The sequence below is a fragment of the Lagenorhynchus albirostris genome, chromosome X (genome assembly GCF_949774975.1).
Source record: "Lagenorhynchus albirostris chromosome X, mLagAlb1.1, whole genome shotgun sequence".
Classification (NCBI taxonomy): domain Eukaryota; kingdom Metazoa; phylum Chordata; class Mammalia; order Artiodactyla; family Delphinidae; genus Lagenorhynchus; species Lagenorhynchus albirostris.
This window is the reverse complement of record NC_083116.1, coordinates 122,997,717-123,011,009: the sequence shown is the minus strand read 5'-3', so window position 1 is coordinate 123,011,009 and position 13,293 is coordinate 122,997,717. Positions and strand designations below refer to the sequence as shown.

Genomic DNA, 13,293 nt, shown 5'->3' with positions numbered 1-13,293 from the left:
TATAGAAGGGTATGTTTGCAAACGTTTTAAGTCAAATCTGCTTTTTACTGCTATTTCCTGGTCAGACATCAGTGGTTCTGCACCTGGGGTGATTGTGCCTCCCCAGGGATATTTGGCAACGTCTAGAGACATTTTTGTTGATCACAGCTCGGGGGTTGCTATGTATCTAGTGTATACAGGCCATGGATAATGTTAAACGTCTGACAATGCATAGGTAGCCCCCCACAGTAAAGAATTATGTGGTCCTGAACGTCAACTGTGCCAAGTTTGAGAAACCGTCAGCTAGTTGAATCAGATTCAGGTTTCACCCTGTAGAATGTCCCCTCTTCTCTGTTTCTCTCAGCATGATGGTACTCCTCTCTCTTACTGCCCCCTCGATAGATCAACCCTTCCAAATAGCGACGGTGCTGACGGCAGTGGCTGTGGCCGACATCTCTTGAGCACCCGTTATGGATTGGATAATTGTACATATAATATGCCACTCTTAAAATACCCTGTTTCATTTGAAAATAAATTCATAAAATAGGTATTATGATTTTGTTTCTTCCTATGAAGAAATACAAATGCCTATATCCAAAGCCTGAATCTTTCCATTCTACCTCCCTGCCTCTTCCTTATTCTTATAATGAATTATATCATTGGACATAGGACTTCAAGGTTTGGACAGCCTCCAGGAATACCAGCTGTGCCTAGAAAAGAGTGCTAGATTTGTGTCTTCAAGTTTTATTTGTGAAGTTTCTTTTCTAACCATCATTAGCTCAGAAATAGCTTTTATGAGAGTCTGGGATTGAAAAATTGACGTTTGCCTCCTTTTTCCACATCAGGAAATAAGGTCAGTGGCCAACCCCATGCCTTCCCTGTTGATAATAGCTTTTTGCCTTCCAGTAGCACATGCAGGCATTTTCCCTTTCCATCGCTTTACCTCCTGCTTAATTTGCCTTGGGATGGAGCTCCCGCAGACCTGAAAGGGAGTAGCCCATGGACACAGGTTGAAAAGGGAAAAAGAGCAGAAGAGCAGAGCAAATATGAGCTCTGGAGGAGGCCGTAAACATGAGGTTAGAGCAACAGCCCAAAGGCCAAACAGGAAACGCAGCGGGGCTTGAGGCTCATGAGCCGCACTCCCATCCCGTTGTGCTGCCTTAGTTGTGTCCATTCATCCAGCAAACATTCATTGAGTCCCATACTACACACCTGGCAGCCTTCTAGGTCCTGGGCCACAGCACTGATCAGGACGGACAAAAGCACCGACTCAAAGAGCCTATAAAGTAAAAGTAACTTTTATAGTATAAGAAAGGTAACAAGCATTATGGAGAAAAATAAGTCAGCAAAGGGGATGGGGAGTGCTGGGAGACTACGGATTGCCAGTAAGGTGGTCAGAGTAAGTCCGCCTGTGAAGGTGAATTTTGGCAAATTTGAAGAAGGTGAGAGAGCAAGCCATTGGGATGTCTAGGAGGAAAAGTTCCAGGAGGAGGGAACCACAAGGGTTCAGGCCCTGAGGATGAACAGTACGTGGTTAATCGGAGGAGCAGTAAGGAGACTGGAATGGAGTGAGCCAGGGAGAGACGGCAGAGAGCTGAGTGAGGAAGACACCAGCCAGTGCACTGTCTATAGGTCATAGGAAGAATGCTGGCTGGTTATTTTCCATTATAGTTTATCACAGGATACTGAATATAGTTCCCTGTGCTATACAGTCGGACCTTGTTGTTTATCTACTTTGTATATAGTAGTTTGTATCTGTTAATCCCAAACTCCCTATTTTTCCCTCACCTTCCTCCCCACTTTAGTAACCATAAGTTTGTTTTCGAAGTCTGTGAGTCTGTTTCTGTTTTGTAGATAAGTTCATTTGTATCTTTGCTTTTATTTTTAGATTCCACATATAAGTGATATCATATGGTATTTGTCTTTCTCTGGCTGACCTACATCACTTAGTATGATCATCTCCAGGTCCATCCATGTTGCTGCAAGTGGCATTATTTCATTCTTTTTACGGCTGAGTAGTATTCCATTGTATATATGTACCACATCGTCTTTATCCATTCACCTGTCCATGGACATTAGGATTGTGGCTTTCACTCTGGGCAAGATGGGGAATCATTTGGAGGGTAATGAGCAGAGGAATGATAAGAGCTTCATTCTTTGGGGCTTCCCTGGCGGTCCAGTGGTTGGGACTTCGCCTTCCAATGCAGGGGGTGTGAGTTCAATCCCTGGTCAGGAAGCTAAGATCCCACATGCCTTGTGGCCATAAAACAGAGGCAATATTGTAACAAATTCAATAAAGACTTTAAAAATGGTCCACATCAAAAAGATCTTTAAGAAAAAAAAAAAGAGAGCTTCATTCTTTGAAAATGGATCCTTCTGGGTGCTGAGTTGAGAACGGAATGTCCATTCCATAGGAAGAGAAGGATTTAGTTATATCAATGTCTTTCTCCTTTGAGATTCTCTCCCCCATTTTCCCCCAAGCCACAGAATAACCACCTGTATGAGAGTCTGTTTGGGAGTTCGAACGGTGATCTTCATCCAGATCTCAAGACCAGAAGAGACATTAACAACCCCTCTTATCCTGTTCTCCCATTTTCCTGGTAAGCAAACGAAGGACAGTTCATTGTTCTTGAATGTTTACTGGGAGCCCACAATCTCTTCAGCTTTGCAGTGGTTGCAGACAAAACCTTGACAAAAAAAGTCTACCAGATGAGCAAATCGACAATTTTGAAAGGGCATATGTAGTATAATAGAGGTGTGCTTGGTACTCTTGAGGTACAGAGAAGAGACACCCAACTCAGCCTGGAAATCAGAGAAGGCCTCCTGGACTAGGGAACCAGAAATCAGTGTCCTACCTAAATTCTATGCTGGGGCCTCAGCCCAGCCAGCTCTCCTGCCTCATCTGGCCAGTCCTCTCCTTTCTACAACATGGTACCTTCTAGAAGGCAGTAAACTACCTTTGTGTGACCAGAACTCCTAAACGCAGGGAGTTTATCCTCCAGTGTCTTAGAGAAAAGGCAACCCGGAGGCTGAAATTGATCGCATCATTCCTGTGATAGCGTTATAGGCTGACGGAAGTAGTAAAGAGACTTCAAAGATTGAACTTCTTTGGCTCTCCAAACCTTCGCAGTCGCCACCGCCTCCTGGCATTTAGACTTGGTTTTCTGAGGGTGATAGGAATAGTTCTGAGAATAATTAATATACTGCTGGTTTCTCATAAAGCCTCCCAAAGACCAGGAGAGTGACAATTTAATACATGCAACAATAAATGCAAATCAACTGCCCTGTTGTTGACTTTTTTGTTCCCATCTAAACACCTCAAGCCGTGTATTGGCATTAATTAATTTACTCAACACCCTTGGGTGAGACTGGTGAATATTATATTATCCCTCATTTTACAGAAGAGAAGTTGAAGCAGGGCTCTCCCCTAGGCCCAATTTTGGGGCAGCACAGTTGCCTTGCTTTTCTAGATTCCCTTTGTATTCAGTCTTCCTGCCTTTCCACGTTCACCCAGTATCCCCAGTTCCGGAGGCTCAACGCTGTGCCCACCACCATTTCTCAGACGTGCCAGTCAGTGAGCTGCCCATTTTGACCTTACCTGTGGCTGAAGCCAGCTCGTCTGTTAAACCAACTCCATAGCCGGGGTGGGGCTGGACGTGCTGAGTGTCAGACTGAACTCTGCTCCTGGCGCTTTATCCCCTTGTGAGTGTGCGTAGGTCACCTAACAATTCTGTGCTTATTATTTTCCCACTTAGAGCACAGGCAAGACCAGAGTGCTTGCCTTCTAGGTCTGTTGCATAGATCAGCTGAAAGAATATACAGAAAAATGATTCTGGGGCCAGGCTGTCTGGGTTCAAATCCCAGTTTGCCAGTTTGTTGCGGTGAAACATTCTCTATGCTTCGGTCTTAATTAGTGTTACCTATAGTTATAATTATTGGAAAAAGATGATGAGTTTAAAAAGACATGCCATGTCTGTCAGGTTTTACTCAACCTCAGAGTCTCAGAACTGGAAGCAAACTCCAACATCATCTTGTCCAGGGATGGGCAAACTACAACTCGTGGGCTGAATCTGGCCCACTGCCTGTATTTCCTCAGCCCACAAGCTAAAAATGTTGGAAAAAAATCAAAAGAAGAATATTTCATGACATGTGAAGATTATATGAAATTCAAATTTCAGGATCCATAAATGCAGTTTTATTGGAAGACAGCCACATTCATTTATTTACACGTTATCTGTGACCCTCTTTATGCGTGGCAGAGTTAAGTAGTTGCCACAGAGACTGTGTAGACCGAAAAGCCTACAATGTTTACTCTGTGGCCCTTTACAGAAAATGCTGACCCCTGATCTAGTCCAACACAAGGTCATCAGCTTGAATACTTTTTGTGTTGGCAAGCTCACTGCAGTACTGTATTGTCACCTCCTCTGTTGTCTGAGGAAGTTATCCACACAGAAAGTCTTCTTCTTGTAATCTTTCCCTATTGATCCTAATTCTTCCCTCTGGTTGATTCTTCATCCACGTAACTGCACTTCACTCACACCCTATCAATTCTCTCTTGTCTAGATTATCTATCCCTACACCTCTCAACTATGCCTTACTGTTTCCCGACCCCTCACCATTCCAGGTTATGTTCCTGTGGAAGGACATGTAGGCTAGGCCTGCCCTTACCTGCTCTCATGAGCCCTGCCCTCTCCCTCTGTAATACTCACCGTGCTCATAATGACTGAATCAAGGCCTGCCTTCCTGATAGCTTACAAGCTTCACAAGGACAAGGACCTTGGTTTCTTGTGTTTTCCTATATTCCCTGTCCCAAGCATGGTGTCTGATGCTGCTGCCTCAGTTATTTGTTGACGGTTGTTGAATGACTACTCTGTAATATACCTCTTAAAATGTTACCTTCAGTATTGTATGCAGTACTCCAAAGGTCAACTGGATTCTACACTTCTGTTACTGCTGCCCATGACCGTAATATTCTTCTTATAAATAAATCATATATCCCATTCACATGGAAATTGTTGGCACATAAAACCCACCAACATCTATTTTACTGAGTTATAGTTGATTTACAAAATTATGTAAGTTTCAGGTGTACAACATAGTGATTCACAATTTTTAAAGGTTATACTCTATTTATAGTTATTATAAAATATTGGCTCTACTCCCTGTGCTATACAATAATATATCCTTGTAACTTATTTATTTTATACATAGCAGTTTGTATCTCTCTCTCTCTCTCTTTTTTTTTTTTCTTTTGGCCACACGTGGGAAGGCTGTACAGTATATCCTTGTAACTTATTTTTTTAATATACATAGTAGCTTGTATCTCTCTCTCTCTCTTTTTTTTTCTTTTGGCCACGCTGCATGGGTTACAGGATCTTAGTTCCCTGACCAGGGATTGAACCTGGGCCCACGGCAGGGAAAGTGCCAAGCCCTAACCACTGGATGGACTGCCAGAGAATTCCCAGTAGTCTGTATTTCTTAATCCCCTACCCCTATCTTGCCCTTCCCCCACTGGTAACCGCTAGTTTGTTCTCTATATTTTTAAGTCTATTTCTTTTTTGTTATAGTCACTAGTTTGTTTTGTTTTTTAGATTCCACATATAAGTGATATCAGACAGTATTTGTCTTTCTCTTTCTGACTTATTTCACTTAGTATAATACCATCCAAGTCCATCTGTGTCACTGCATACGGCAAAATTTCATTCATTTTTGTGGCATAGTAGTATTCCATTGTGTATATATATCGCCACATCTTCTTTATTCATTCATGTGTTGATGCATGCTTAGGTTGCTTCCATATCTTGGCTATTGTAAATAATGCTGCTTTGAACATTGGGGTCCATGTATCTTTTCAAATTAACGTTTTCATTTTCTTTGGATATATACTCAGCAGTGGAATTGCTGAATCATGTGGTAGTTCTATTTTCAGTTTTTTGAGGAACCTCCATACTGTTTTCCACAGTGGCTGCACCAATTTACATCCCACCAACTTCTTTTAAATGAGTGATTATGAAGCTTCATTCTGTTCATGTGAAATGGATTTATTGAACTTTTACAATATATCTATTCTTATTTAATTTGATTTTGTTTGTTTCAGCACTTTGTTCCAGCTTACTGAGATACTTTTTAATCTTCACTCTATTATGTAATATTCTGCCCCTCCTATCCTTGAGTAACTAACAAATTGAATGAGGAGTCAGTGTCTTCAGTGATGTTGGTAACAATGTGGTTCTGTGGCAAGCCACTGGAATCTCCCCTCCATCTTGATCTAAATCCATTAATCAAACACTTTGTGTAGTGTTTCTTTTTTTTCTTTTTTTGCGGTACGCGGGCCTCTCACTGCTGTGGCCTCTCCCGTTGCGGAGCACAGGCTCCGGACGCGCAGGCTCAGCGGCCATGGCTCACGGACCCAGCCGCTCCGCGGCTTGTGGGATACTCCCGGACCGCGGCACGAACCCGTGTCCCCTGCATCGGCAGGCAGACTCTCCACCACTGCGCCACCAGGGAAGCCTTGTGTAGTGTATATTTGACAGAACTATTAGAATCAAAGCCTAGGCCAAAATAAGCTAAGGGAGTTGGGGACAGAACAGAAAGGGGAACTCTTTGAGGTGTGAAGACTTTAAATGCTTCTGAATCATCCAGAGAGTAGCTACCACCTAATCTACTAAAATGAAGGATTGCCTTCTAATTGATATGCACATATATGAATGAGTAAATTGATCTGTGATTCCATTATATGTCATAGCAGCAATGGAATCATAACCTGTAAAACTTGATATCATCTCTCTCTCTCTCTCTCAGTCTCATTAATTTTGAGGATGCAGAGAATGTTGGAATGGAAGGGATCATAGAGGTATGGACAAATTTCTTATTCTTCAGACCTGCATTTTCAGGTCTGATAAAAAGAAGAACAGTGAAAGCTTACCAACCAAATTTCTAGCCTGGTAGGTGAACCTCAATTTCCATTCATGAAAGGTTTCATCTAGAACTATGCAATGTATATTTTTGACAGCTTTAATGAGATATAAATTATATATATACCATAAAATTGACCCATTTAAAGTGTACAATTCAATGGTTTTTAGTTTATTTACAGAATTGTGCAACCGTCACCATGCCCTAATTTTAGAACATTTTCATCACCCCCAGAAGAAACTCAATACTTACTAGAGTTACTCCCCAACCCAACACTCACATACACCCCCGGCCCTAGCTAATCTACTTTCTATGTCTATCATTTGCCTGTTGTGGACATTTTATAAAATGGAATAATGCAGTATGTGGTCTTTTTTAAATTAAATACATTTGACGTGTAACATTGTGTAAATTTAAGATGTACAATGTGTTATTTTGATACATTTATATATTACAATATTATTGCCATTGTCCCGAAAAAATACGGAATGCTTCATGAATTTGCATGTCATCCTTGCGCAGGGGCCATGCTAATCTTCTCTGTATTGTTTCAAATTTTTGTTGTTGTTGTTTTTTGTTTTTTTTTCCTGTACGCGGGCATCTCACTGTTGTGGCCTCTCCCATTGCGGGACGCGCAGGCTCAGCAGCCATGGCTCACGGGCCCAGCCACTCCGCGGCATGTGGGATCTTCCCGGACCGGGGCACGAACCCGTGTCCCCTGCATCGGCAGGCGGACTCTCAACCACTGCGCCACCAGGGAAGCCCCACATTTTATTAATAGTATGTGTGCTGCTGAAGTGAGCACAGTATGTGGTCTTTTGTGTCTGGCTTCTTTCATATAGCATAATGTTTTCAAGGTTTATCCACACTGTAGCATGTATCAATACTTCTTTTTATTGCTGAATAGTATTCCATTGTATGAAAAAAATACCACAGTGTGTTCATCCATTCACCAGTTAATGAACATTCCAGTTGTGTTCATTTTTTGGCTGTTATGAATAATGCTGTTATTGGGCTACAAATCTTTGTGTGAGCATACGTTTTCATTCTTCTTGGGTAGATACCTAAGAGTAGAATTGCTGGGTCTTATGATAAATTATGTTAAACTTTAAAGAAATTCCCAACCTATTTTCCAAGGTAGCTGCACCATTTTACCATCTCACCAGCGATGTGTGACACTTCCAATTTCTCTACATCTTGTCTAACGTTTGTTATTGTCTAGACCGAGGTACTGTTTTCATTGACACTAGAATGACATTTATTTGAGCACTGATTACATCTTTTTTAAATATCTTTATTGGAGTATAACTGCTTTACAATGTTGTGTTAGTTTCTGCTGTATAACAAAGTGAATCAGCTATACGTATACATATATCCCCATATCCCCTCCCTCTTGCGTCTCCCTCCCACCCTCCCTATCCCACCTCTTTAGGTGGTCACAAAGCACGGAGCTGATCTCCCTGTGCTATGCAGCTGCTTCCCACTAGCTATCTATTTTACATTCGGTAATGTATATATATCAATGCCACTCGAGGACTGATTACTTTTTATTACATATTTCAGATAATTGAATTTCAGTTAGGGAAGGCTGGAGGTGATAAAAATTTTGAAAGATTGTTATTGGAAATTCCAAGATCAGTTAAAATGTGTTAAAAACAGAATGAAAAAGAAAAAATATCAGGGAAAAAATGTCGATTCATAGGGTATTAATACTGATGTCAAACCTGTTACAGTGAATGATAAATGATATTTGGTACTATAAAAAACATGTCAAGAAAGCATGTTAGGGCTTCCCTGGTGGCGCGGTGGTCGAGAGTCCGCCTGCCGATGCAGGGGACACGGGTTCGTGCCGCGGTCCGGAAGGATCCCACATGCCGCAGAGCGGCTGGGCCCGTGAGCCATGGCTGCTGAGCCTGCGCGTCCGGAGCCTGTGCTCCGCAACGGGAGAGGCCACAACAGTGAGTGGCCCGCGTACCGCAAAAAAAAAAAAAAAAAAAAAAAAGAAAGCATGTTAGTGCATTTGAGTTAGTGCATATGAGTTTGTGATGAGTTTGAAGCTACAAAATAATGGCTAGGCTTCAATAAAAAGGTGAGGCTATGAGTGGGCTCATGGTCCTTAAAGTAGAAGAAAGGTGCTCTGACTAGATCTCACGTGGACTTATCCTCTCCTGTTTTTTTTTTTTTTCCTTGACTGAATGTTAAGATAAAGCCAGCATCAGATGGTTTATGTTTTAACCCAGTACTTTTCAGTGAGGGTGACTTTGCCCCCTAAGGAAACAGTTGGCAATGTCTGGAGACATTTTTTATTGTCACAACTGGGGGAAGGATGTTACTGACATCTAGTGGGTAGAGGCCAGGGCTGTTACTGTACATCCTACAATGCACAGGCAGCTGCCTCAACAAAGATTTATCCAGTTCAAAGGACCAGTGGTGCTAAAGTGGAGAATCTCTGCTTTAACAAGTGCTCCTGAAGGTGGGATAATTATAATCACTTGAAATGTTTGTTTCCCCTTATTTTGCTTCCTACGAGCAGATGCCACATTATTCCCTGACTCCACGCATGGGGTCCTAAATCTTGGGGTGGTGGGGGTGATGGCTGGGCTATATATTTGTGATAGATCTCCAGTTGCTTCTGCTCTTCTCTCTTTCTCCATTCCTTCTCTTTGCGACCCAATTGAAAACTGACTCTAAGTACTTTGTAAATGCCTGTGGCCCATCTTTATTTTTTTTTTTAAGATTTTTTTTCATGTGGCCCATTTTTAAAGTCTTTATTGAATTTGTTACAATATTTCTTCTGTTTTATGTTTTGGTTTTTTGGCCACAAGGCATGTGGGATCTTAGCTCCCCGACCAGGGATTGAACCTGTACCCCCTGCACTGGAAGGTGAAGTCCCAGCCACTGGACTGCCAGGGAAGTCCCGTTGTGGCCCATCTTTAAAGGAAATGAATGTTTAGCATAAGTAATTGGAAGAATGGATATTTTCTTATTCCCATTTCTTGTTCTGTGAAGAATCATTCATTCAGTTCCTTTCTCTGTGACAGTGCATTGGATGTTTGGGGTAAATCTCTGGGTTATCAAAGCCCAAACAGGAAAATGTTTACTAGTGTTTTCCAGAAAATTCACATTAAAATTATTTTTTGACATTCATGTAGTAATTCTTCACTTGATTTTACCAAGACCAGCTTCTCACTGAAATAATACCAGCAAACCCTTTTGAGACTGTACATTTTATAATGCGCATGAGGACAGGAATCTTGATATGTTCTACTTGAGTTATTTGGGCATGGTTTGTGTTACGGAGCAATTGTGTGTTTAGTTGTGCAGAATTTCTCCTCTGAACTATAAATCCTGCTTTGAAGTGACTACAAGGGTACCATGCGAAACACGATTAAGCATGGAGGAAAGAACAGGGGCTCTGGGGCAGATGGTCCTAGATTCAGGTCCCAGGCCTGCCACTTAGGAGCTGAGTGACCCAGGACAAGTTGCCTGAGCACTTCGAGCAACAGTTTTTCTATTTGTAATTTGGGAGTACTAGCTAGCTTAGAGGCAGACTGACTAGTGCCCACTAGCCATATCTGGCTTGCTTTTGTAAATAAAGCTTTATTGGGACGCGGCCATGCCCATTCATTTGCATATCATCTACAGTTGCTTTTGAGCTACCGAGGCAGAGTTGAGTAGTTTCCACAGACTGTAGGTCTGCAAAACCTAAAATATTGACTGTTTGGCCCTTCACAGAGAAAGTTTGTCAACCACAACTCTCAAAGATTTGATGGACTTAAATAGAGTTACTATATGTAAATCTTATCTCATATAGAATCTTGGAAAATATTATTCCTTTCTAGACCAAATTCCTTTTGGACCAAATAAATTGTTCCTTTCTAGATCAAGTAAGTTGTTTTTAACAACAATAATAATACTAAAGCTAGGATTCATTCAACATCTAATGAGTATGTCCCTACATGTAAGAAGATATTTAATTCTTACAACAGTCTAGGTAGGTATGATTCTCATTTTGTATATGAAAAAGTGGAGTTTCAGAGAGTGAGTAGCTTCCTCCAGGTCATAGAGCTAACTAGGAGAGTTGGTGATAAAAATATAAATCTCACAGCTGCTTTTGTTTTTCTCTTTCCTATTTAAACAACCTGTAAGACTTTTTTCAGGACGGTTTTTGAAGCATCTAAGAAAGTAGCTGACTGTTTAAGCAGGTGAATAAACCTCAAAGGCCAGAGTGTAAATTAATTTTTAATGTTTGCTCTCGGTTGTTCTCTAAACACTCATATTTGTATTAATTTGTTGCTGTCTTCCTTGTTCTCCATACTTGATCATCCCTCGTTTCTCCTCTTTAATCTTGTGTTTCCTTCCTTCCACTTTGAAGCTCCCCTCCTTCTTTCTTAATTGAGAGCATTTTGTGAGGGAGGGTAATGAGTATCCCCTGCATCTGTGAAGCCATAAAGCAGGTGGTTGAAAGCAGCAGCTGAGTATTACCATGCCACTCTACTGCAGCTAACTGTCGCCAGTGCTGTTGATTCCAAGGCATTCTTCATATTCATGAAACACTGCCATCCCTACAGACACGCTACTGGCTTTATGGCTTATTATTTTAGGACATATCTCCCAGCACTGAGGAGTATCTTTAAGGATAGAAAGCCAACTTCATGGTCGCTTCTTAGGAAGGGTTGCGGGCAGGAAGGGCATTCAGCATCAGGTGTGTTCCTTTTTTGTTTGTTCATTGGCATCTGTTTGTATATTTCCATGTACGGTCATTGGCATCTGGGAGTGTGTTTTCGTGTATGGTCATCCAGCATCTGGATTGCTTCTATAGATGGTCATCCAGCATCTGGGGGTGTGTTTTTTTTTAATCTTTTTTTTTTTTCCATTTTTGGCCATGCTGCATGGCATGTGGGCATCTTAGTTCCCCGACCAGGGATCGAACCCACGCCCCCTGCATTGGAAGCGCCAGGGAAGTTCCCTGGTGGTGTGTTTCTATATATAGTCATCTGGGGGTGTGCCTCCACAGAGGGGGAGCCCTAGCAAGCTCTTTAGCACACAGTCATCATGGAAAGTATTTCCTCCTCTACTGAAGTTCAGTGAACCTCCTTTTCCTTTTCTATCTATTGGTCCTAGTTTCTTCTCTCTGAAACTACCCAGAATAAAGTCTCATCTCTCCTCTACATGGTTGCTCTTCAGAGTATTTGATGAGTCATCTCATCCTTCAAAGCCTTCATTTTGTCCCTGATAAAAATTGCATAGCCCTTGAAACGTTTCTCCTAAGGTGAGGTTCTAACTCTTTAGGACCTGCGGGTTGCTTATATTGATCTGTTCTAGTGCGTCAGCGTTTTTCTTTTCCAAGTGTAACTTGTTTTCTGATTTCAAAGGTAATAAATATTAATTATAAAAAACTTGGACAGTATATATCACCAAAAGAAAGAAAGGAAAGGAAGAAAAGAGGCAAGGAAGGGAAAAAGGGGAAAATCACCCCATTATTCCACTACCCAGATAAATACTTTAGAAACTGTAGTCCTTAATTTTCCAGTCTGTGTGTGTGTGTGTGAGGGAACAATGTGGGTTTACTATAGTGTTCAGAAATGTTGTTCTTAACGACTACATTCCACTCTGTTGTATGGATACACGGGAACTGATCTGGGTCTTTTCTGAAGTCTGACTGACAGAGGCCATCCCCACGTCAAGCTGAACTGACCGCGGCAGAGCCGCCATGGGGCCGGCCCTTGCCTTGTCCTGTGTCTTCACTTCTCTTCTGAAACATGTAAATGTGGGTCTTGAAATTAACTTACTTTTCTTAGTTCTCAACTTAAGGTTTTCCTTAGCATCCGAGCACGTTTAACCTATCAGTCTGTAGGGGAGAGGTCTGTTTGCAAATGCGATTGGCTGATATATATAATGATAACAGAAAATGTGTTTTGGGGCTGTCATGCGGACTGAATTAGTTAATATGTGAGGCACTCAATAAAGGTTCATGTTTATTTATTTATTTCTACAAATAAGGCAACTTAGGAGTTTCATGACTTGTCCAAAGCATCACAGGTCGGGAGGGGCCCACTTGTAATAAGTATTCCATAGTGGGCAGGCCATGCTTGAGAATTTCCTTCACGCTGACTCACTCTGGGTTCAGCAAACTGTCTGTAAAGGGCCAAGTAGTAAATATGTTAGGCTTTGTGGGCCTTGAGGTCTCTGATGCTCCTACTTACCTTGTCCATGGTGATGCCAAAGCAGCCGTGAGCAGTACACAGAGGGCTGTGGCTGGGTTATAGCACAACTGTATTTACAGAATCGGGACAGTCAGACCATAGCTTGCAGGCCCCTGCCTCTCCCATCCATTAGATAAAATAAGAAGATACTATACTTAAGTATCTTCTGGTTCTTAATGCATAAGTAAACATA

At 41.7% G+C, this 13,293-nt stretch overlaps 1 pseudogene; it reads right to left on the bottom strand.

Annotated features, from left to right (window-relative positions):
• Positions 1-7,371: 7,371 nt before the first annotated feature.
• Positions 7,372-7,459, bottom strand: LOC132514215 (U6 spliceosomal RNA; annotated as a pseudogene).
• Positions 7,460-13,293: the final 5,834 nt, after the last annotated feature.